Source organism: Malurus melanocephalus, unplaced genomic scaffold (genome assembly GCF_030028575.1).
Source record: "Malurus melanocephalus ecotype Western Australia unplaced genomic scaffold, MMel_1.1 scaffold_539, whole genome shotgun sequence".
Lineage (NCBI taxonomy): Eukaryota > Metazoa > Chordata > Aves > Passeriformes > Maluridae > Malurus > Malurus melanocephalus.
The window spans coordinates 228544-250904 of NW_026623771.1; the positions used below are offsets into that span (position 1 = coordinate 228544).

Sequence of the window (22361 nt, forward strand, 5' to 3'; positions counted from 1 at the left end):
ATTGAGAGGAGAACAGGAAAAAACCTACTAACTAAAAATGACAGAAATATGGAGGTGGATCTTAGTCACTGTCCAGCCTAATGTAAAGGAAACAGAGGCAAATGAATTAATGAAGTCAATCTCCAATCTCTAAGACTTTGTACATTTTCTGTCTCTTTTCCATTTATACCAGAGCACTGGAATTATTTTTATTGAAGTAAGGGAGGGATATTTTAGAAATGTTTTTACTATTATTTAGTCAATAAGTAAGTTAACTTGGTAAGAGGAAAAGGAGGTCATATAGTATTCAAAGAGATACAATACTTGTTTTCTTTTTTCCCCTCCAGTGCTCTGCATTGAAATCTGAAAAGCCCGTTTCAGATTCTGCACGTTGCTACTGCACCCGTAATAATAGGACACACTGGCCTTTGATACAATTCTCTTCAGGGAACAAAAGCTTCCTTTGGCACAACTACAGCCACTACTTGTTGTAGGTTACACATGTCTTTCCAGTCAAGCATGATTAATAACTGTTAAAAAAAATGCTCATGACCCATGGCAAGTATTCTTTCAACTATAATACCAGCATTATGGGCTCTGAATCTCAGTAATTTTAAAATGTGCTTCTACAATGGAACTATAATTTAATTACTTTTTCTGCAGCCTGTTCCATTTTGTTTCATCACTTTGATTGCACCATGCATTTGGCAGCTTATGGAAGACTGCATCTGCCTCCAGGATTATTTCACTGGGCTCTTTCGACATCTGTTTCTGAAAATGACTTTATTTGCAGTGGCATAAAGAATAATCAGAGACTTGTTTAATCCAGATAAATTGGAAAAGAGAGAGACACAGAGACAGAGCTGGAGACAGGGAAGAGACCGGGGAAAACGAGAAAGCAGATCTATACTGCATGCTGCAGAAGACATCAAAATAATCTCTCCTCTTCCTGTGGTTCTGAAAATCTTGTTATCTGATGGATGATATGATACATGAAAAGATGAGTCACTAAGTCAGTTCCCTTTACCATTTGGGGGAGCTCATAGATGCAATACATTCTAGCTAAAGCTTCGTGCTGTGCTTGATCAGTTTAATACAATTTCCATGAATTACATTTGCAATCTCATCCACTGAGAATCACAAAGCAGTCTGAAATGATCCGTAGCAGTTGACAAAAGTCCTTATAATAAATGAGCTAAACCCAGGCTCCAGCCTGCCCTGACATCCTTCCAAAGGCGGCTACGGCCAACACCTGTTGCTGAGTGCCACGGCACAGCCATGGACCGAGYACACAGCTCAGCATAACTTCCCACATATCAGCAGTCATGACCTGGGTCACCTGTGTATCAGATGACCGAGTGAAAGGCATCTGTAACATGCCCATGCCTGCCTGAGCTTTGATTCAACACAATAGAAACCACCATTGTTGACTTCTGTTTACTTTTGTATTATAGACGGATTTGTTAACCCACAAACAATTAAAGGCATTTAAAGACGTGCTCTCTAACAGATCACAGTGTTGGCCAGGTTTTGTTTCATTCTTTGGTTCCCTTAGCTTTTTTTTTTGCAAGAGTGAACAGGTATTTGTCAAGACATATCCCCTGTCTCCGTAAGAAAGTGCTGGAGAAGGCAGCTCTGGCAACAGAAGCAGACAGTAAAGCTTTAGGGACAAATACCACTAAAATCCGAAGTACTGGAGTGAGCTGACCATAAGGATAATAAGCAAAACAAYACCTAACAGGGTCTTACTTTTGAGAGTTTAAAATGTTGGCTGTTTCATTGTTCCTTTCTTTTTGGACATTTTTTCGATGTTATTTGCTGGTCTTCTGGGCTATAATGTTGTAGCACACACATCAGAAATGAGCTTGTTTGGATACATAWATTTTGCTAAGAATTACTTAAATGCAACCCCACAGGAGGCCTAACAGTTCTCAGGAAAACAATGAAAAATCATTGTCCCCAGAAGTAACAGGTATCATGCAAATGTGCAACAGCTGGACCCAAATAATTGTGTATTAGCTTGATTTCCATGGTCATGTGGCCTTAACCATCACAAACATTTGGGCTTTCCTTTCCCMTATGACCAGAATGACTCTCGCCCCAGTCAAGATCCCAGCTTCCTTCTGGGACCTCATCCATCTAGGGCATGTAACTCYCTGTACCCACCAAAGACATGCTCTTATGTGCTGCCCATGCACTTCACTGTTGTCCCCATGGGAAGGTCATGAAAGGAAAAAACAACAAATCCTTTCCTCTTCTAGACTGCACTGACTCACCTTTCCTCAGCAAAATACATCAGGTGAGCTGAGGACATGAAAAAATCAAAGCTTCCACATYGCTGATCTACTTACAGGCAATACGAGAAGCAAAACTCCTCTGGCAACCTGTGTGCTAGCAACTTGGCAAGCTTGACAGTCTGCCTTTGGAAGCCTGGTTATTTTCATAAAAGACATAATCCCCAAAGTAAACAACTCAAACTTTTGGAAGGAAGCAGACCAAACCAAAAATTCACAGTTRGCAAAAAGGAAAAGAGTCATCAGTGTATTTTGCTCATGAACCACTTGAAACCCAGTAGAACCCAGTTCTCTCCCTCCTTCCTAACCAATCCCTGCCCCCTGATACGTCTCTGATGTCTGAAGATGAGGTGAAGATTTGGTAGAAGATAYCAGCTATTCACAGAAGGTCTGTAGTTGGCTAAATCAGGTAGGGAAGCTGCCCTGAAGACAGATTCCAGCAGAAGAGCATGCTGTGAAAATACTATTAACAGAGACTATCAACAATTATTTCGCTTCTTTCCTAWTTTTTCCTTTTAATTTAGACAAATTTACTTCCTCCCCTCATTTTTAATATCACAACCCTGAGCTGTAACACAGCAGTTGTGCAGGGCCAGTGGCCATGCAAAGAAATTACTCATTGCTTTTCTAGAGCTTCAAACACACAACATAAGACATGCAGAGTCTGACAAAACTTAGTCATCTTGCCAGTATTACCAAAGAACAAAAACCATCATGTCTAATTAGAAATTCTCCCTAAATAATTTGTAAGGATGTGCTGTTTAATGGCCAAGGTGAAAACAGGTTTTTTCTGAAGCACCAGCTAGTGACCGCTGTTGAATGAGTAGATGCCTGGTCAGATGTGGCTTGGCAGCAACTCTTCCATAAAAGGTATTCTTAAAGACAGGGTATGTTTGAACCCTCAGTGTTTGAAGACACACGTTTTCCTTAGCTTAGCCACATCAACTTGGAATGAAGCTTTCAAACCACTTACCAACTGAAGAGTGAGGCCATACAATTAAGCACTGATAATAAAAGCAGTTTGTAAGGTTAGGGTCAAGTCAGGACAGGGCATCAGGGGGCAAGTGGCTCGTACTCATGCTATTTAAGAGAACAATAGAGGTCTCAGCTTGCTGCTTGTGGTGATGCCAATCTGCCTGCTTAAAAGCAAATTTTTAAGAGAGAAAACTTCAGTTTTGAGCAAATTTGAATAAACAGCTTGGAAAGAGTGGAAACTGGTGTAGGTCTTGTCACWTGGTCAGTAAGCCTCACTGGGGAAGAGCTCTCATCCTGAGCACTTGAGAGCCATCTCAGGGAGTGGCAAGAACATTTTGTGCTCTGCCCAAGACATTTCCACTGAACTCCAGCAACAAGAGAAATTCAGTTCATGCAGAAGCACAACCTGCCTTTTACCCCCCTGTCTTAGGCAGGGCACAGAAACGATTTTTTGAAGACACTRTAACGACTCCACTGTAACACGGAATAGCTGGTCCAAAAGTGAAATCTGTGTCTGTCAGCAGAAACAGCAGAGATGCCTCCTGAGTGTCCCAATACTGGAAGTTCTTTAGGTATTTGGCTKATTATAAAACTGGGTGATTCAGGTCCCTTAATTCAAGCTCATGAAGGATCTTGGAGCCCGCCCAGAGTGGGTACAGRCAACAAATCTTGCTACCATGAAATGAAATGTTGTCTGCAATCATTCTATCTTAAAAAAAAAGATCTTATGTATAGGATAGTTATTTCCCAGCAGCTACCCACAGACACTATCCAAGACTGTCTGGAATCAACTGGTTACACCCACAAKGCATCAGAAGAGACAACCTGCTCCATGTTACTGCTCTTAGGTCAGCACCAAAGGAGCACCTCCCTATAGCATACTATTTCTCATCCCTTTCCCTTCGACATGCTCCACCAAAATTAAACTTTTTTTTTTTTTTCAGCATCTAAGGAAATGTACTTAAAAATTGCTTTCTGATGCTCCATTTCTCAACTATGCAGTTGAGTTTCATTTTCAAAGATAGATCTTACATATATATCCTTGTAGTGAAATCAACTAAAAGTGGCTGAAATGAAAATGGACGCTGTTTGCAGTGGGCAGACCTAGTTTCTGTCTGTGGCTATCCTTCACCTCAGTAGGAGAAGTTATGAGATAGAAAATGAAAATGATCTTTGTGGGAGGCTCCACTGTGCTCTGCTTAATTAGCTGCTGTTCAATATGTGAAGCACACAGCAGTGTSCACCTTAATGTCCATACACGTGCTTGTAGAACCAATGTGCACTGGTAACAGGGTTGATGCATTTTCTATAAATTAGGATATGACACCAAGGATACGGAGGAACCAGTCTGCATTATCTTATAAAATAAATAATGATTTTGCCAGACTGCAACAGCCCCAAGCCTGTTTTAATATTGAACTCATGAGCATGATCTTYTAAGTTTTCAATTGCTTCCATAAAGTGGAAGCTCTGTCTTTGCAACAGCATTCAGTCACGCAACCTAGAGTCTTCCCAGGCTGTACTGTAATATAAAATCAAGATAATTGAGAGATCAGCCATGCAATGCACATATACATATATATCTATCCACTCTGACAGAGTCCTACATGCATAAAACTGTCTGTATGAGCTGCAGCACTCCTCCAGTGTTCAGAGCTAATATTCCGWTCACATAAAATGCAGCAGCAACCACTGTTTCCTCACACAGTCATTCTATACACAAATGTCAGATTATGCATCGTTCTTGCCAATGCAAATGTCGGTTTGGATCGCCCATAGGCTACAGACATGCCCCAGATTATTCTGGGTTCTTTATGGGGCTGAGGCATGAATTCTCAGCACTCACAGAATGAAAAACCTTTGCCACAGTGACAGGCAAGGATGCACCGGACTTGCCTTTCTGCCATGGAAGAAGCACAATTGAAATATTAAGTCCATACACTTCTGAGCCCTAAACTGCAGCATCAAACAAAAGCAGGGCAGCACTGCTTCAGAAGCCCAGCTTCTGTGGATATACAAAATTAACGATCCAGCTTCCCTGATCTGTGAGCACAAGTGGATACAGACTAGCAGCTCACAGGTAGGGCTCTTCAGGGCACAAGCTGGACCTTTAATGAGGATGTCAGGCATCTAAAAAACATGTAAAAGAGAACAGCACAACACTTGGTGGGTGACTTCTACAGAGAAACACTCCTTTACAGTTTCTACAGCACCCTGTTGATTAAGAGGGTGTAAAAGAAGGCATTTTAGGGAAAGGAAATATCAGACATATCTGATGTGTTAACTGTTTCCTTCTGTTTCCCTTGAGTTCCCTCTGCTCTAAATAGGAAAGGTGGTGAACCACKCTGAAGGATTTACTGGGCTTTACTGATAGCCTCCAGAAGGCTCTACTTCACAATTTGTCATTCTGACAGATTTGGTTAATGGCAAAATTGAGGAAAAAATATGTAGAGAGTCTGCAAATGTTGAACCTAATAATTTTAATAATTTTCTATGTTTCTTGTGTTTGGTTGTTTTTTGCTGAAATCTGAGAAGCACAAATTCTGTTGAAACATTAGGACCTTGGACAAGAATTATACAGGTAATTTATTATTATGGCTAGCTGAACAAAAACCTCCAAAACCTCCAAATGCATCAGTGCCTCCCATAGTATTTCTTCAAAGATGCCGTTTTAAAGCCTAAGGCATAATGTTTTATATGGGATGTGTACATGTTAATAGAGGGATATCTGTGATGACATCTCCAGGCCCTAGGAAAACTCTCCTCACTCCATGCTGCCTGCCTTCTTCCCTGCATCAGGTCTCTGACAGTTAGTTCAAGAGGCTCAAAGCCAAATATTTCAAATTTCTGTGAGGTGCTTTGTTAAGAATTCCTAAAGGAAAAACTAGTCTAAAAGTCCTATTTCTGTTACCTAAAAATATGTCAAATCAGTTGCTTCTGAAAAACAGTGGAAGCCAGTTTTCCCAGGAGTACAGACAACCAAGATAACTGCAATACTGAAATGTTATTGTACTCKTAACAGTAATAGCAAAAATAATAGCAAAACAACAGAGAAATGCAAAGCTGACTGAATACTTAAGGAGTACTTTTCAGGTCATGCAAATACATAATCCAAGTATTTTTATTCCCTGAATCACAGAAGCTCGTGTGGAGAAATAGTTACAGCTTCCATACTCTCTTCCTTCCCCCACACACCCCCTCACACCACTCCCCAGTTGCTGACATCCTGGCACTTCTGAAAATTACTGTTTTGCCATCCAGCTTTTGGAAATAAATGCAAAACTCAATGAATCTTACCTCCTCCTTACCAATGGACTATGAACACAACCTCGCTTGACTTTAAGTGCAGACTGAATATACTAACAGCTGCACTCCTTCAGAAAATGAGATACAGAGTTATTAATTTTGCCACCAGAGTCATCAGACCAATTTCTTACTTGTGGCTATGAAATTCCTTTCAGATGACATACTTATAAAAAAAAATAAGAATCCATGTAGYAGAGGATAAAATGACTCACATATTCTAGCAAAATATAGGCTTGTAATTCTGAGACACGTAGGTTTGGCTGGAAGCAAATTTATGCACARTCTATTACAAAAGGCATCTTGTTGGCCTCTCCCTTAAATGCATAAGTAACTGAGACAGGCTGCTTGCAAGATTTTAATGAAAACAGCTTTTACATGGAAAAATTGAGTTATTCTATTGCTGTTTCCTTTATAATTTTAAACAAAGAGTCTTATTTTTTGCATGAAGGACATTTCAAATCCCACKTTCCAATTTTAATCACAAAACAGTTTTGCAGCATATATTAGTATAACAATGGAAGAAGTGGCAGCTAGCAAATATCATGTAGCTGGTAGAATACCAAAGTGGAAACCCATGGCCAAACTCTCTCTCTCTCCTTTTTTCAGATCTTGCCCAGAGCAGTTTCAGTCTGAGCTTTGAGGGAAAACTCCTTTTCTCAGCCTGTTCTTGCCTTGCTTGAACATAAATGCACTTTTCCGGACTGTAAGAGGAAGGAGGARTTGTGGCTCTATGTGGAAGAGGGACACTGTCCCCTGTCCCTTCACCCCACAGCTAGAAATGACTAAAGACAGGCACAAAGCCCTGCACTGACAGCACATACACAGCAGAAAATGGCAGAGTTACCACAAACCCCGTGTTCAGATGGGCAAAAGCCTGTGCCCAGCACTTCCCCTGCTGGATGCTGCCAGAATACACGAAACCAAGTCCAAGGTCTCAGGTGCAGCTGAAGGCATCAGCCAGCTATGCCATTTCCTACTCTATGGCTGAGCCCCAGATCCTGCAGGAATTCTGGCCAAGCCCAGGTATGCTATTTAGACCCATACATCATATCATTAAAACCTCAAGACTCGCAAACTTACAGCCCTCTGTTGCAAACTCTGCAGCCACTGAAGATTGCAATATCCCAGGACTRCCTGGAGACTCACTGAGCTCAGAGCAAGGGGACCAAAGAGCTACACAGGATCAAAGTAAGTGGAAGCAACATTTGTATGTGGGCTCAGCTGTGAGAGCATCAATGTGTTTTATAGCACGGATTAACTAGACAAATACTGCGGGTTTCTGTCAGCACAGAATATCAAGAGACAGGAATACACAGCTTTTGGGTGCTAAAGCTCTACCAATACAASCTTCCAGCCAATATATGGTCAGAATCATGTACCTACCAGAAACAGTTTACTGTGCTTACTGTACAAGCTACAAAGTGTTCACTTGATATTCAAAGCTGTAAACACAGGAGATGCCCTTAATTTCACTGTGACTGAAAGTGTACAGGACTGGGCCTTATCCTTGTGCTCATAATATTACCTTGAACTCTGCAAGGTGAGCAGCCATTTACATCTWTAGTAGATTAAAAGTGCCATCTTCATTTGAGTTTGCTTTTCAAACAAATTTAATTTTGAGGATTCTGTGTCCTTTTTGTTCCTGGTATGTAAAAAGCWAATCCACTTATTTTTGCACACAGCCCTGATCTAAGATACTTTATGACCACACAGTTTTTGTGACAGWGTTACAATTTATCATATACTGGCATTGAAGAGGATTAAATCCAAAATCTTGCAATTCTGGGGAAATGATCACTGTAAATGCTGGATCTAGTTTAAACASTGCTTCTCAGCAGTGTGACAAGTACCACGTCTTTATCCTGCTGGTAAATTGTCTGAAAAGAAAACAAAGTTTTTATAAGCATGTTTGTCATTCTCAGGTGTACTGGGTTTGACTTATCTAGCTCCAGGTTTATCCTGAACTGTTCACAGGKAGAACAAATTGACAAGATACAGCATCTGGCATTCAAAGATGGTTGTGTGTTCACCCAACATGGTTTATTCCATCACAGGGTGATGTGGTTTGAATTAATGMTACAAACTAATATTAATCAACTTAATACAACCCGTTTTATAAGTACCTGAGGTGTTGATACATGCAAATAAAAAGTTTCTAATGTAACAGTTTATTTAGAGGTTGCTGGTTTCTGATTATGGTTTCATGAATAATGTGACTATCCCTTCTAAACGCTGATAAGCCTTTAAATGTGGCCATGAGGCTGAATAAAAATTTCCACAGACACAGAATAAAAAATAATTTCAAATTAATGAAACATGTCCCCTCTATTTATGTAGATATATATAAACTGCAAGTGATCCTGAGCCACTTACAGCTCAGACTCCCAATCTCCTGGTGCCAGAGCAGGCAAGCCCACATGCATGTTGCACATCCTTATCTCCCATRCACATGCTATTATTTTCACAACCTCAGCAGCCCCCTCTTCTGTAACCTGTCAGATAATGAGGAATATTTCATTAGAAGACACTGAAACTGCTTTATTTCCATAAACTATTTGGAAAGCAGCAGATAATGCTTTTTTCTGACAATTCTCCTTTCTCTTTCATTAGAAAACTTCTAAGGTGCTGCCACATCAGAACAGTGGCACTGCACACCCTCACTCTGCAGAAATGAAAGCAGAGATACAGAAACATGTGATGACAAATGCAGTTTAAGAAGTCTTCATACTTTCTTCTTTATATTTGCTTCTTTCATGCAGTCCCCTATCTCCTCAGTCATGCTGATGCAACCATACACTGAACATAACTGTACTGAAATGATTTGATTTGAAAACCAAASCAAACAAAACAATAAACCCACAATCTGGGTCTGGTTTATAGTACAACTCTACAAATAATCGTCTGGCACAACATGGAAGTGGGTGAACAAGATTGCAGGAATGGTGCCTTTTYAAAATTGCTTTGCTGGCTGAGAAAACATTTGTGTAACCATGCTTGTCTATACAAAATGGATGGTACTGAAGAACCAGATGCTACMATTTTTCCCTAGTCATTTTGCCCATTTCTAGTTGGCCAGGGTTAAAGTTTTCTGCTGTTTCCATGGGACCACACGCCAACTTGCTATCTGTTTGTAATTCCTTGCTGTTTCTCTATCATGCTGACCCCACCATGAATGGAGGAGGACATTTGTGGAGCTGAGTGTCTCAGCAATGTGCTGTGAACTGCCTTTCTGCTGGCAAAACGAGTGGTCATTTCTTATTACTGCTTCATCAGTCTTAGAGCTGCAGTGTTCACAGTTAACCAAATTGGAAAGATGTGTCAAATTGGGAGGCTAAATTAACTTGCAAATTTTYTTCAGCAATTTATACATGAAGTCATAGGTGTGATCTCTTCTCTTTTGAAAAGAGCAGCAAACATAGTCTTCCAGTAAGCTGTGACAACTAAATGCTCAATACGGACTAAAAAGTCAAGGGAAAAAAAAAACGTATTTACTGTGCCTTCTTATATATTAATTATAACGTTCTAAGAAAATGAAAGCTTTATTGCAAACACATTTTGATTACCAAATGAAAATGTTCTTTCACACTTCAAAAATGTTTCAAGATCCCCAGAAAGAAGACAAAGTGTAAGCCTTACTGTTAAAATAACCACCTGCTCCTCCTTAGAGAAATGGTACACAAAATRCTCATAGTGAATTTTAATGCAGTAGAAATGCCGACACTATTTCTCCAAGACAACTTTTTCCCCTATTTTAGAAAAGCACTTGGGTCCAGATGTTACCAGGTGAAATTCAGCAGCAGATGTCCTGTCAAAGGCGTGCCAAGCAACTTGAATTTATTTTAGTGATCTGCTGGCACTCCAGTGTAAATGGCTCAGTGTTATTAACTGAATTCTCCTGGCTCACCTGAAATGGATTTAAACTCATTTTTGTCTTGCAAGAAGAACCACACAAGAGTAATCTGATTAGTTTAGAAGCTCCTGGAATGAATAAAGATGATGCTTATATTGAAGTGTGTGGCAAGGAACAACAACTACCAGCAGCAGATTTCCTGCTTTTCCCAAAGACCCAAAAGCAAACTTAACCATCCTGTTTCTATGCCAGTATCCCAGCATGACTTTGCACAACCATCTCGTTTCAACAATTTTGCTAATATGATTTTTGAAGATGGGTTGAAATCAAGACAGGAGACACTGAAGTATCACTTCTTCCTAACTCTACTGACAAATAGAAGTATTTCCATCAAAGCCCAACAGAAAGATTTAAGCTTCAAAACTGGGCCTTAACATAATTTCTGTTCTTATTCTCTATCAAACAATATAATTATATTACATTTTAATAATTTGCAGTGTCTTTCCCAATGCAAATAAGGCTCTGCAAAATATCTGCAGYTCCTCACTAAGTGTCTCTAGATCTCTAAAGGACTGTTGCTTCTTTCTGCCCAGTTGGAGAGCACGTGCCAGTGACCACAAAGCCACAAAGATCTAAGAAGCTAAGGACTGCATGCTCCTAACATTTCCCAGAGGCCCTGCTGTCCTCAGCAGCCCTTTATTCCAGCCTCATGACCCACATCCTGCCCACTCAAACAAAACCTGCATTGACACTTTTTCCTGGCTCTTGGCTCCAAACTCCCCTGTGCTGCCTCCTGGAGGGAGGTAGCCTGGGTGCATCCTGCCAACACTACCTTTGGACCAACACGAATTTTTCTACATCTCCAAACCCGGACAGACACCTCCTCTCCCTGAATAAAAAACCAGAGAATGATCATTATCCACCACTRGCTTGCACCCTCTAAACCTGGGATGACAAAACATCCAAAGCTCAGCCTGTCCCACAGCTGCCCCCCGCTCCCCTCTTGCTGCTCTCACAGCTGCGCACACTGCRTTGGGAACTTTGGGGACCAGAGCAATCTGCCTTGCCCATGGCCAGTAGCCAAGAGGGACAGATAAGCCTGGCTGCACTTCTCCCTTCCCACACTGCTCAGACCCAGCTCCTAATCCCAGTGCTGTCCTTCTCCCTGCCACCCTGGGGCAGTGCCAGCAGTGAAGTCTCCTGCCTCCAGTTCATCTGATTTACACACGAGACCATCATTTCCTTTCCTGAAGCCATCCTTGCTCTTCATCACACCATTTGCGATTCCTAGATTAACTTCTTCAACAACATCCTCATTCATTACACCAAACTGATTCATGTCCTGAACACGGTTCATCTCATGCTCTGAGGGAATGCCGGTCCTCTGGAGAAACGGCTGCAATGATGTAATTCGGGACTGTAAACACAATATGTGTGAATAATAAGGCCAAATCAGAGGCACAGAGGAAACCACACATTTGGCTTTTCCTAACTTCTAAGAGCTTGTTCTGCCACTTTAAAGTTCTTTTCATGTTGGTTTTCAGTGCAATGCTACATACTTGTTGTTAAGCACTGACAGTGAGGTTAGTGCCCCAGAGGAAACAGATATAAAAGAGTCTCTGTCTTGAGAAATATCCTTTCAAGAAAAAAAGATGCATAAAGAAAAGAGACTGAACCCCTATGGCCTCACAGAACCTCATGATCACCTCCCACCACCAGCAAAGTGAAATCTACAGGCATCACAACCCTGCACCACTACTCTGGGACACACAAGAATTCCTTCATCTGGAAATAAGCTAAACACACTTAAGTCGATATTGTTACCATTCTAGAGTGTGGCAGCACTTACAGCATAGATATTAAATCCCCAGTGTTCAACCAGACTTCATTCATAAACACAGTTTGTTTCTTTTTTCCGAGAAAAAAGCTTGCAGTTTAAGCCTCCTCAGTATGGAGGCTATGCCCTAGCATTTACTTTATTAAGCTTCATTGTTCTAATCAGTATCACATCCACTTTTGTTCTGCTTTCCAATTAACATCACACATCAAGATTTTTTTAAACGGAGTTTAAAAAACTCCGCATGCAAAAGACCAATGCCAAAAAAAAGCAGCACTGCCTTTAGGTCTGCCCCCTTCTTCCTTGAAAGCCTTGCAACTGTTATGCTCACTGCTTCCATTTCTAATAAGCGAAATTTTAATATGCTGAGAATTTTAGGCACTCAAAAAATTTGCAGATGTGTTTGAGCCTCTCAGTATAAAGGGTCACTCTATGTTAAATTAAAACGGACTGAATAATCACTTACTTTGAACAAAGACTGTTTTTGTTTTCTGAAGTTGTTGCTATGCACACTGATGTGAAAATATAACTCAATCACAGGAAACAAGAAAGCTTTGTAGTTTGCATTTTTTTGGCTTACAACTGCAGTCCTGTTCACAGCGGCCACAAAGACATCACTTGATTTTTCACCAATATTAGTAATGAAACAATCTTTTCTTGCTAATGTTTAGTGCTGCACAATTAATAAACAACTGCAATACAACTGACATGTCGTTATGCGTCTGGGAAGCCTGTTTTTTGTATAGTGTTTCTTGGTGTTTCAGATGCCAAGTGGTACCAGTCATGGCCRGTGGGTGATGGTTTACATTTTGTGCAGCTGTGCCTCTTCATAGACAGTTCACACGGTGCAAGCCACATCCCAGACCTGCTCATGCTGTCCCCAGCAGCTTTCTACTCAGCATTTTGGGTATAGCATGGTGTCCTCCATAGCATACGGCAAGGCTGCCTCAGAGAAACCATCCTCAGGGTGGATTTGTGTCATGAGTGATAAACCTGGAGGCAGAGAAGAAAACCCTGGAAGCCATCACAGTGTGCTGCTGCCCTGCAGTGCAGTTGTGAACGAGCATCAGCAATTGTGAGCTCTCTGGCCTCAGAGACAACCTGAGCATTTCAACAACACAGGGTGTCTTCATTTGCAGTCATATAGGTTTAGTAATCACTTATAAATAGGCCTTCAACTAAGGAAAATTAATTTACAAAGCATATTTCACTTAAAAACAAGTGAAACAGAGACATGAATRTGTGAAGTCACTCTAGGAGCTGAGGCAAAAGCCCCCAAACACTTCTTGCTGTTGAGTGGGTTTTCAGTAAGGCACTCAAAACCTGGCAAAAATATTATCTGTTCTTTGACCACAAGGAACCATCATCTTCACTAACCCCAGCATCCAAGAAAAACAGCTATAGCTGCCCTTATCCAGTTACTGCTTGGCAAAGATGGGAACTTGAGGCTGGAGAGGCAGGAATAATTCCTCAATCCCCTTCCCAAAGAAGCAGTTTTGCTAAGAGTCTGCTTTATGACTGACAGAATGTGAAGGTATTGTCTTGTTCTCTACTGGAACATGAGTATATATGATGTGAGGCACCAAACTGGCTCAGTAGGTCAGGAATAGCAAGCAATGCAAATCATTTCATAAAGCAGCAGATACAGAGAGAATAGTTTTGCAATGGCACRGTATCAATGACTATTTGGATGGAGCACTTTTCATCTGTCACTGATCTGTAATTCACTTCATTGTGTCACCCTGCACTATCATACAGTTTAACACTGACAGCAAACTTCAGCCATCAGTTACTCTCATCTGACAACTGGATGGGGTAATACTGCTTTTCACATGTAAGAAAATAAGTTATCAATTTAAAAACCGGAATGGACTGCCYATCTGGAGGACCTTTCTAATAAAATTAGATTTTTTTTTCTGGCATTGCTAATACTAATTTTCACCAAGTCAATGTACTTACTGATGTTCTGTATCAGATATCAGAATGCACCTAAGTTTGTTCACAGTAATTCTGTACAAACTTGAGAACATGCAGATCACAGTGATCTTCACCAGGTCAGGGGCAATGTAGTGTCCACTCACTTCAACCTGAAGCACAATGCCAAGTGTGCCGCAGAGGTGATGCCASACGAGTTTGCTTAGGCAGTGGGATTAGTGCAGTACAACTGAGAACACTCTGAGGCCTTAATGTGATGCTTTTACCCTAYGGAGACTGTCTTTCCTTCTTATTTCTTCTGCAAAATTCAGACTAAAATAAGTCTACAAAACAAAATGGATAAGATTTCAACAACATAAAACTGATTTGTTAATTTCAAAGCTTTGTAACAACTAGAAATAACATCAGGAAAATAGAGATACCTATTCCATAACATACGGAGCTTAAATTAAAATCAGCACCACTATTTTCTGCCCCAACCCTAATATACAGGGAACTAGAATAACGTATAAAGTCAACTTCTCAGGACGTTAAAAAACAACAACAAGGCTCTTACTTGCCTGATCTTTTGGCTCTTCAGTTTGGTTCTGCTCTGTTAAGCTAGGATGAAATCACAGCAAACACTACACTAACTCTTCTGTTAATTAACAGCCTGCTTCGCAACTGCACTTTTCATTCCCACAAAAAGTGCTGCATTTCCACAAAGTGTCACTTGTAGTAAGGCATTCAAACATGCTAATCGCAGCTTTGCCTCCCAGGGAGATATATGAGCTTACTCTGCATTAGTTAAAGGTTTCTGAGTTGATKTCCTTTTATTACTGTTATTACAACTTTGAAAAAGTAGAATTTGTTTTACTTTTACCAACTTGCACAAACCAAGCTCAAGAACRGCAACAACACTCCAATATGCTTTCCAAAGTTATACATAACCCAGTTAGGTTGACAACAGTGTCACAGAAATGCAGATAGGAGGGGGCTGGGAGGAAAAAGTCTTCAGACACCTCTGTTTTTTTTCCACATAGGCTCGTGTGCCCTGGCTATGATGGGAATGGGATAGAGAAGTGACTGCAGACTGTGCAAAGCAGATGTGATTGTAAATTGCAACACACGCAAATCTTTCAGTGCAGCTTCCTATAAACACTGCACATCCATTTTTTGAAATGATCTTCACTTGAATTATTATTGAGCATTTCAGGCTTTATTCCTTTGCTTAATTTTTATTCTGCTGCTGGGTAATTATTCAAAGATTGTAAAGTTCAGTCACAAGACAACAGGATTCARCACTTGATTATTGCAAATTCCTGTTTACTGCAAACACTGATGTAAGTGTATGAAGAATCTGGGTCAAAAAAGCAGAAAAGAGGATGCTACCTGTTTTTGTACTGAATAGCAGGCAGCTGGGAAACTGGCAAGMTTTAGCACAAAACCGGTGTGAAACTGCTTCAATGAGATGATTTTTTTTTTTTTATAATGGCATTTTACATGTGCAGCCAAAGTAAGGAAAGTTGGTGTTTCCTACTGAATTAAGGCTACACATTCCAATAGATCTAGGCATCTGTGGCTTGTATTTTTGTATCCATGCAGCAGTGAAATTCATCTTGCTAGGAACAGCAGCACTGATYGTGTTGCTAAACAAATTAGCAGGGGACTGGATCGATAGGTCTGGGAAAAAGCACTCTTTAGAAGAGTTGTCCACTGCTAGATAGAGAGAGAAAAGATGTTGTGGAGAACACATTATTAGGAAACTGCCTGGGAAGAAAAGCCCCAGAGACTTTGCTCTATTTCAAAAGCATCTGCTATGCTGATAACATATGATAATCTGCTTGGAAGATTCTAAGGTAATGTTATAACAAGAATAAAATTGATGATGCAATTTTTGACCATGTGAAAGTGGTGGAAGATTGTAGAATATTAAGAAAAAGACAAAAACCAGGCCACTACATGAAGCCAATCTCTGGAGTGCATGAGGAGCAAGTTAACAAGGCATAGAGAAAAGAACACAAAGGAAGCAGAGRGCTCCAAACCAATTTACAATGAGTCACAGTTCTCCAAAATAACACAACAACATAAAAATATATCCAGTTGTTCTTTAAACAATATAGCACTTTTTGAACYACATCTTGAAAAGAAGAATTYGTCTCTTGAAACTGAGCATTTGGAKGAGCTTTTKTTCAATGAAATGTGCRATCAATACCTTTTCAATAGACAAACAYGTATGGTGATATGTTACCTGTTGAAAGCGTTGCCCTCTCTGAAAATGTCATGCATTGAAAGTCAAGGGCTCCTCAGAAGTTCACACACACAGAGTACACTACGCATTGTTAATCTGCTAGCTGTTTTTGTACAGAGATTTGATCAAACAAAGCCAGSAGAATTGTTTTACATTTATTTCCTTAAAATACATATGCAGATTACATATACAAAGCCTTTACTACCTTGATCTCACTAGATGTTGTTTTCACTGGGACTAATAAAAGTCTACAGTAAAATAATTTATCTTATTGGTATTACTGCATAGGRAAGGGAAAGGCAGTTTAGGCTCCAATTTACAATACTAAAAATAGTCAAATACACTTGCTGTAGGCAAATTGTAAAAACAGAATCTTATTTTAAAAGAAAATAAATAATTTATTCAATTTCCTCTGAATCCACACTTTCTTACAAAAGTTAGATCTCAAAAATATGGATTAAACCCCCAAGACTCCTCTTGTGGAAAACACCAGGAACTCTGCCATGGAATAAATGGCAGCCACATCAATGGTAATGGAAATCGTAGGTAAATTAATTGCCTACAAAAACATTAATTGCCTACTTCACTGAAAAAAAGAGGGCAGGATAAGATTCATTTGTTCCAATGTAGATGTTAGGTGTTACAGAGTCAATTAGAGAAATAAAAAGTTAGAGTAAATCTATCACTGTCAATTAAGATGTATTAAATATAAGATTGTCTCTGGTGTTTTTACACATGCAAAGACATTTACCTTTAGGCTACTGTTAGTCAGCCTCCGTGTGTGAGCATCAGCCTGCCTGCCATCACAATGCTTGAATAATATATCCATTTTAACTGGATGTTTTCCTCATTTAAAGATGAACTGCTAAGCAAAAAGTTATGTCTCTACTGCTGCTTTAGGATGTATTAAAGAGCTCAACAGCAGGACTGATCATTTTCACTTGAACATTGTGTGCTAATGTCTTTTGTCTTGCTTTCTTTTCCAGTCCCTTCCTCAGGGAGTGGCTCTAAGAATGAATCATCTTGATTTGTTAAAGTTTTATTGTTTGCTCCTTTTGAAAGGCACAAGCTGCTTTATCTTGAACTTTGAGAAGATTTTGAACTTGCACATTTCCTAGATCTGGGTGTTTCTGCTACGTCGAAAAAAAGTGTAATARGTTTTGGGAACTTGCAGAAAGCCTGGGTGCAAGTCAACTCCCACACCTCAAAGAGGGGACGTGTCAGCCCAGCCTGCTGAGCTTGCTGGAGGTGCCCTCCCTGCCAACTCGGATGGATTGTGCTGAAAGCCCTGTGTGAAGAGGGACCCTGACCTGCTGTTGGGCTTAATCCACTTCTCAAATTCCCTAACACTTCTTTGGATGACTTTGTGCAGTTACTGTCCTCAAGAATGCCACTCCTATGGCTTAACCAACAGCGACAGACTGTTCCCATTCCATGATTACATAGACATAGGAGCAGAAAGTAAAGAACAAGAACCCACRTTTCCCTGTAGGAAACCAGACCAATTATCAGTACTAGCACTGCTACTAGAGGCATCTCCAAGCTTACCCAGGGAAGACAACCAACACTGTGGAGAAAAAGACGTATTTCTCTAAATGCCACCCTGCTGTCCTCTCCCATCCCTGCCCACCAGCTTTGAAGAGGGCAAGATACAGCTCTCTGTGGATTCACCAGGCACAATTTCACCCATCTCAATGAATGAATCTGAAGGCAGAAACAAAAGAATAGTAACATTTYGTTCTACACACTGAACCTCAAAGGTCTTGATCTCGAAATGTCACTGGTCAGAGATGTCCAAATAAATATGCCTCAGACGAATTGTAACCTTTAATAAAAAGGTACAAGTACTTTCTAAGGATATTATGTCTTCAGCACAAATACAATATATACAAATAAAAACAAATCCAGCACCACAGCTGGTCTTTAATGGCACTTAATTTACATTACAAAAGCAGAATTGGATGTTTACAGACCTGGCAAAGGATTGAAAAGACTGCTTTACCTCCAAACTGCTACTAAAAAAAAGCCTCAATTTCCACAGATGTGTCCCAATGCACTACCTTTTCAGTAATGAGTGCGAAAAGATCTAATCAGAGACAGGTGTCTGCTGAAATACAAACCCACATCCAGTGGCTCCTTCAGACRGCAAAATCCACCTCAGTAATTCCCCTTTTTGTGGAGAGCAAGCCAGCTTTAAGTCCCTCTTTAACATTCAAACTAAGGCTTAAATGAGACTTGGGAGTGGCAYAGTTGTTATGCTGACCACCTGCCTGAATGCTAAGCTTAGGTATGAAGTAGATCATACAGCACACGAGTCAACAAGCCTTGTGATCAGTGGTGTCAAAGGCTGACAATACATCTAATAATAACCAGCWCAGGCACCTCCATATTCAGCATTCATTGCTAGGAGTCAGTTATCCAGCATCTATTCAAGGGCCTTTTGAAGTCCTTCTTGTGTTACTTGAAAATGAAATTACACCAGGTCAGGTCAGTTGAAATGGCTGTATTTCTTGGTGGCTGAAGTCCACATCTCCTTTTATTTTTGGCTGTACATCAATGCTAGCTGCAAACTTCTAGTAAAGCCACAGTATTGTATTAATTATTTATTGATTAAAAGCAAGCTTTTAAATCCAAGCTAGCATTCCCAGAGCTCAGAACTYTTTGGGATCAGTCAGTTTTATTTAGGTTTGGCACCAGTGATTCTACCCAGGCTTTCTCTAAGCTCAAGCTTTTCAGAGCAACTACTCCTTGAGTGCCCTGTTACAGCCCCTGCTTTCCGACTGCTGAGGTTTGCCATAAACCTTAGTGAGATAGGAAGTCCAGAATCCTCAACACCCAAGYTCCAGAACAGGCACCACCAAGTGAGCTGCCTCACAAGTGCTTTCTGCAGACTGTCATCCAGCTCCCTTCTAGTCTCTTCAATTTCAGCATCCTCACTATGATGTAAATTCCAGATCGTTTCTCTGTTTTTCTCTTGTTACCCACTTAGACCAAAAAAACTGTCTTTCCTCTCAGCTACCCATAAGCTTATCTGATATCGCTGTCAGAAATTCATACACCACATAGAAAATGGTCACAATTATAAGTTCCATTATTTCTTTGATGAAGAAAACAATCCTGAGAGATGAACTACTTTGTTAGGACATCTACCTGGAAAAATCTTTATGCAAGTAATCATTTCATCAGGAGTGAGGAAGGATGTCAATCAAATAAAGAAACTATGCAGCCAAGTAGTGGTATTCTGTCAATGAACATGGAGGTATGTGCCCTATCCACACAACGTATTGAAGAAAACACAATATCTGAAAAGGGTAGGATGGCCAGGTGAAGGAAATGTAGTGCAATTTTACTCTTGTCACCGATCTAGGTGATCTAAGGTGACACTGCTCAGTATCCCCTCCTGTAAGCAGGGCTAACAGACCTGAAAGCTTTTCTGTCCAAAGGACTGAGAAGTCTCTTGCGGAGAYATATAAGAGGAAAGTTAGGGTAAAGTCGGAGATGACACAACAAAARTCCAGAAAGAGATATGCTCAGAAATCTCAGAGCCTCTTCATGACATCAAATGATGCTTTGCTCTGCCTTATGGACAAGACCATTTTGCTGTGACTAGCTGAGAAGCAGTTATATCAACATCTGTGAAATTCAGTAATAAATTTGGGTTTGATAATTTCTTTTCCATYACTTCCAGGTAGCAAGGATCAAGGATCTCAACAAAAAAAATTGGAGGTATTTTACATCATTTTCCCTTGTCCCCCAAGAAAGTTTAAGACTGAGTCTTACATGGCTGGATGTTGGCTGAGTCAAGCATAACTTAGATTAAAAAATAAAGRACAACCTACATTTATAGTTAGGAAAGTTACTCCACAAAGCTGTGAGAAAGTAAAACAACAAGACCTCATTGGGGAGCTCATTTTAGAGAAAGCACAGTGGGATGTGCAGCCACAGTAAAATAATATTCAAAAAATCTGACCTAAATAACAGTATATCCTAGTGACTAGAATTCATTAAAAACAACAGATTAAAAATGTACTGYACAGGATTCTTTGAAGCTTGAGTGTCACACTCAGATTAAATAACTGAATTTATCTAAAAATGAAAGCAACTTTTATTTTTTCCCTTAACAAAAAAATAACAACAAAGAAGGCTGTGAGTTCTGCTATTAAGAAGCTAGTTATAAGTCAGAGCATGAAAAAGAGCTCTGACTTTGTAGGGTTTTATATGAGTGAATGCTGTCTTTGGATATGAGCTGATGAGCTCACAAACCTAAGTGCTGTGTTCAAAGGGACACCAAATACAAAAGCAGAACTCAGCGTAAGTATCCAAGTTTCCACACTRTAGAACTAAAGCATTTTCAACATCATTTCAGTGAAAAACTCAATTATGCTTTCTCATGGCAGCAGTGTACTATGATATTCTAGGAAATGTCCTTTCCTAGTTCTCTGCTTCTCCCTGAGTTCTACGGTAAAAATCCTTCTTAGAAAAGGAGGCTCAGGTGTCTTCCCTTCACAGGGAAGAAGCAGGGCAAATCAAACCCTTTACTGCCTGAAAAAGCTTCTAAGCTGTGTTGAATACATTTTAGCTCCAGGGTTCTGCTCCATTTCAGGAAAGTACTTGAATGCTTCTAGACTCAAAGCAGAGCATGTGCTTAAGCACTATACTAATGCCAAAGTGCCTTTCCACAGCAAGCCTATATTAACCTTTCAAGTAGAGATGGTTTACTTTTAAAGCTTTTAAAAGCTTTACTTTTGTAGAAGCATGAATAAAGAGATGAGATTCTCACAGACTTACAGGTTCGTGKTTTTTTTCTGTAAAAATAGTACGATGTATCACAAAATACCTTCTAGTGAAAACTGAAAACTTTAGATCCATCCAGATAGTCTGCTGTCTGAAAGATACTCTCCCAATCCAACAAAAACAGTAGTATAATCTCTAGTTTAGAATTTGCTAAAAAAGGGGAAGAATCACAGAACAAAAACATGCCTTCATGTTTACCACATTCACTGAGTTTGACAGTTTCTTAAAAATCACTCCAGAAGCACTTTTGAATTGTACAACTGCTTTACAGCTACTGACTGTATGGTTAGCCATTTGTCACTTCAGAGTATTTACTTCTGCCCTGAATCAGTTACAGGAACAAAACAAAGATATTATCTCTTAAAAAAACACTAAAACAATGCAGATAGATGACTGTGCTCCATATTTGCTGTTATTTACTTACTACTTGTACTTAATATTCACTTCTTAATTAACCATCAAGGTTTTCTGCACAAGCTCATTAAAGGAGCTCAATTAGAAGATGACTACTGTTACCAGCTAATAGGGTAACATTCCCTAAGATAGCAAAGCACTGCTCAGCCATGCTGCAGGAAAGGAACGGTTCATGCAACTTCTACAACTGGACTGTAAGCACTCCGCAAAGCAATTCCTACTGGATTTAACAGTGGTGACTGAAGAGGTTGCTGGTCCTCCCATCCCTTTCTGCTCCATTGCCACAGTTAAATCTGATGAGTTAGTGACTCCAAGTTCCCCACTGCCTCAGTTCACGGCTGCCTCTATACCAAGTAAAACCTGAAAGTGAATCACACTGCCCTCAAGCTGGGAGCAGCAGCGGCTGGGGAGCAGGCATACAACTTTTTGCTATTTTTACCTCAAGGATAAGGAATTCCAACAGAGGCAGTGCAAAGTAGATGGCAGTAACTTCTTAAGCTGCCTCAGCCTGAATCAATGGAGCCCTTCAAATCAGTCTGCAGAGCAAAACCCAGCCTAGTTCCCCATCTGCTCCACGTAAGTCACCCACAATAGGATTTGCTACAGTATAYTGGGATTTGCTTTCTTTTGTTGGCCAAATCACTGACAAATCTCTGGAATTGAACTTTTTATAACTCAATTTCACCAAGCTGACGAAACTTCTTGGACAGACAGTTCTGCTTTGTAACGGAGCTACCTGGACAGCTT

The 22361-nt window shown here is 40.2% G+C and overlaps 1 protein-coding gene across 9 annotated transcripts in view; it reads right to left on the minus strand.

Annotated features, from left to right (window-relative positions):
• Nucleotides 1-22361, minus strand: part of LOC130582917 (poly(rC)-binding protein 3-like) — a 283354-nt gene that overhangs the window by 62076 nt on the left and 198917 nt on the right. For 3 of the 9 annotated variants that reach the window (XM_057381899.1, XM_057381898.1, XM_057381897.1), the window contains exon 1: nt 6546-6626. The exons of 4 other annotated variants lie outside the window; for them this stretch is intronic. The gene's annotated coding sequence lies outside the window, so the exon portion shown is untranslated. Of the gene's footprint in view, nt 1-6545; nt 6628-22361 lie in introns of those variants that run through there. 2 more of the 9 variants (XM_057381900.1, XM_057381891.1) reach the window with 1 other exon arrangement.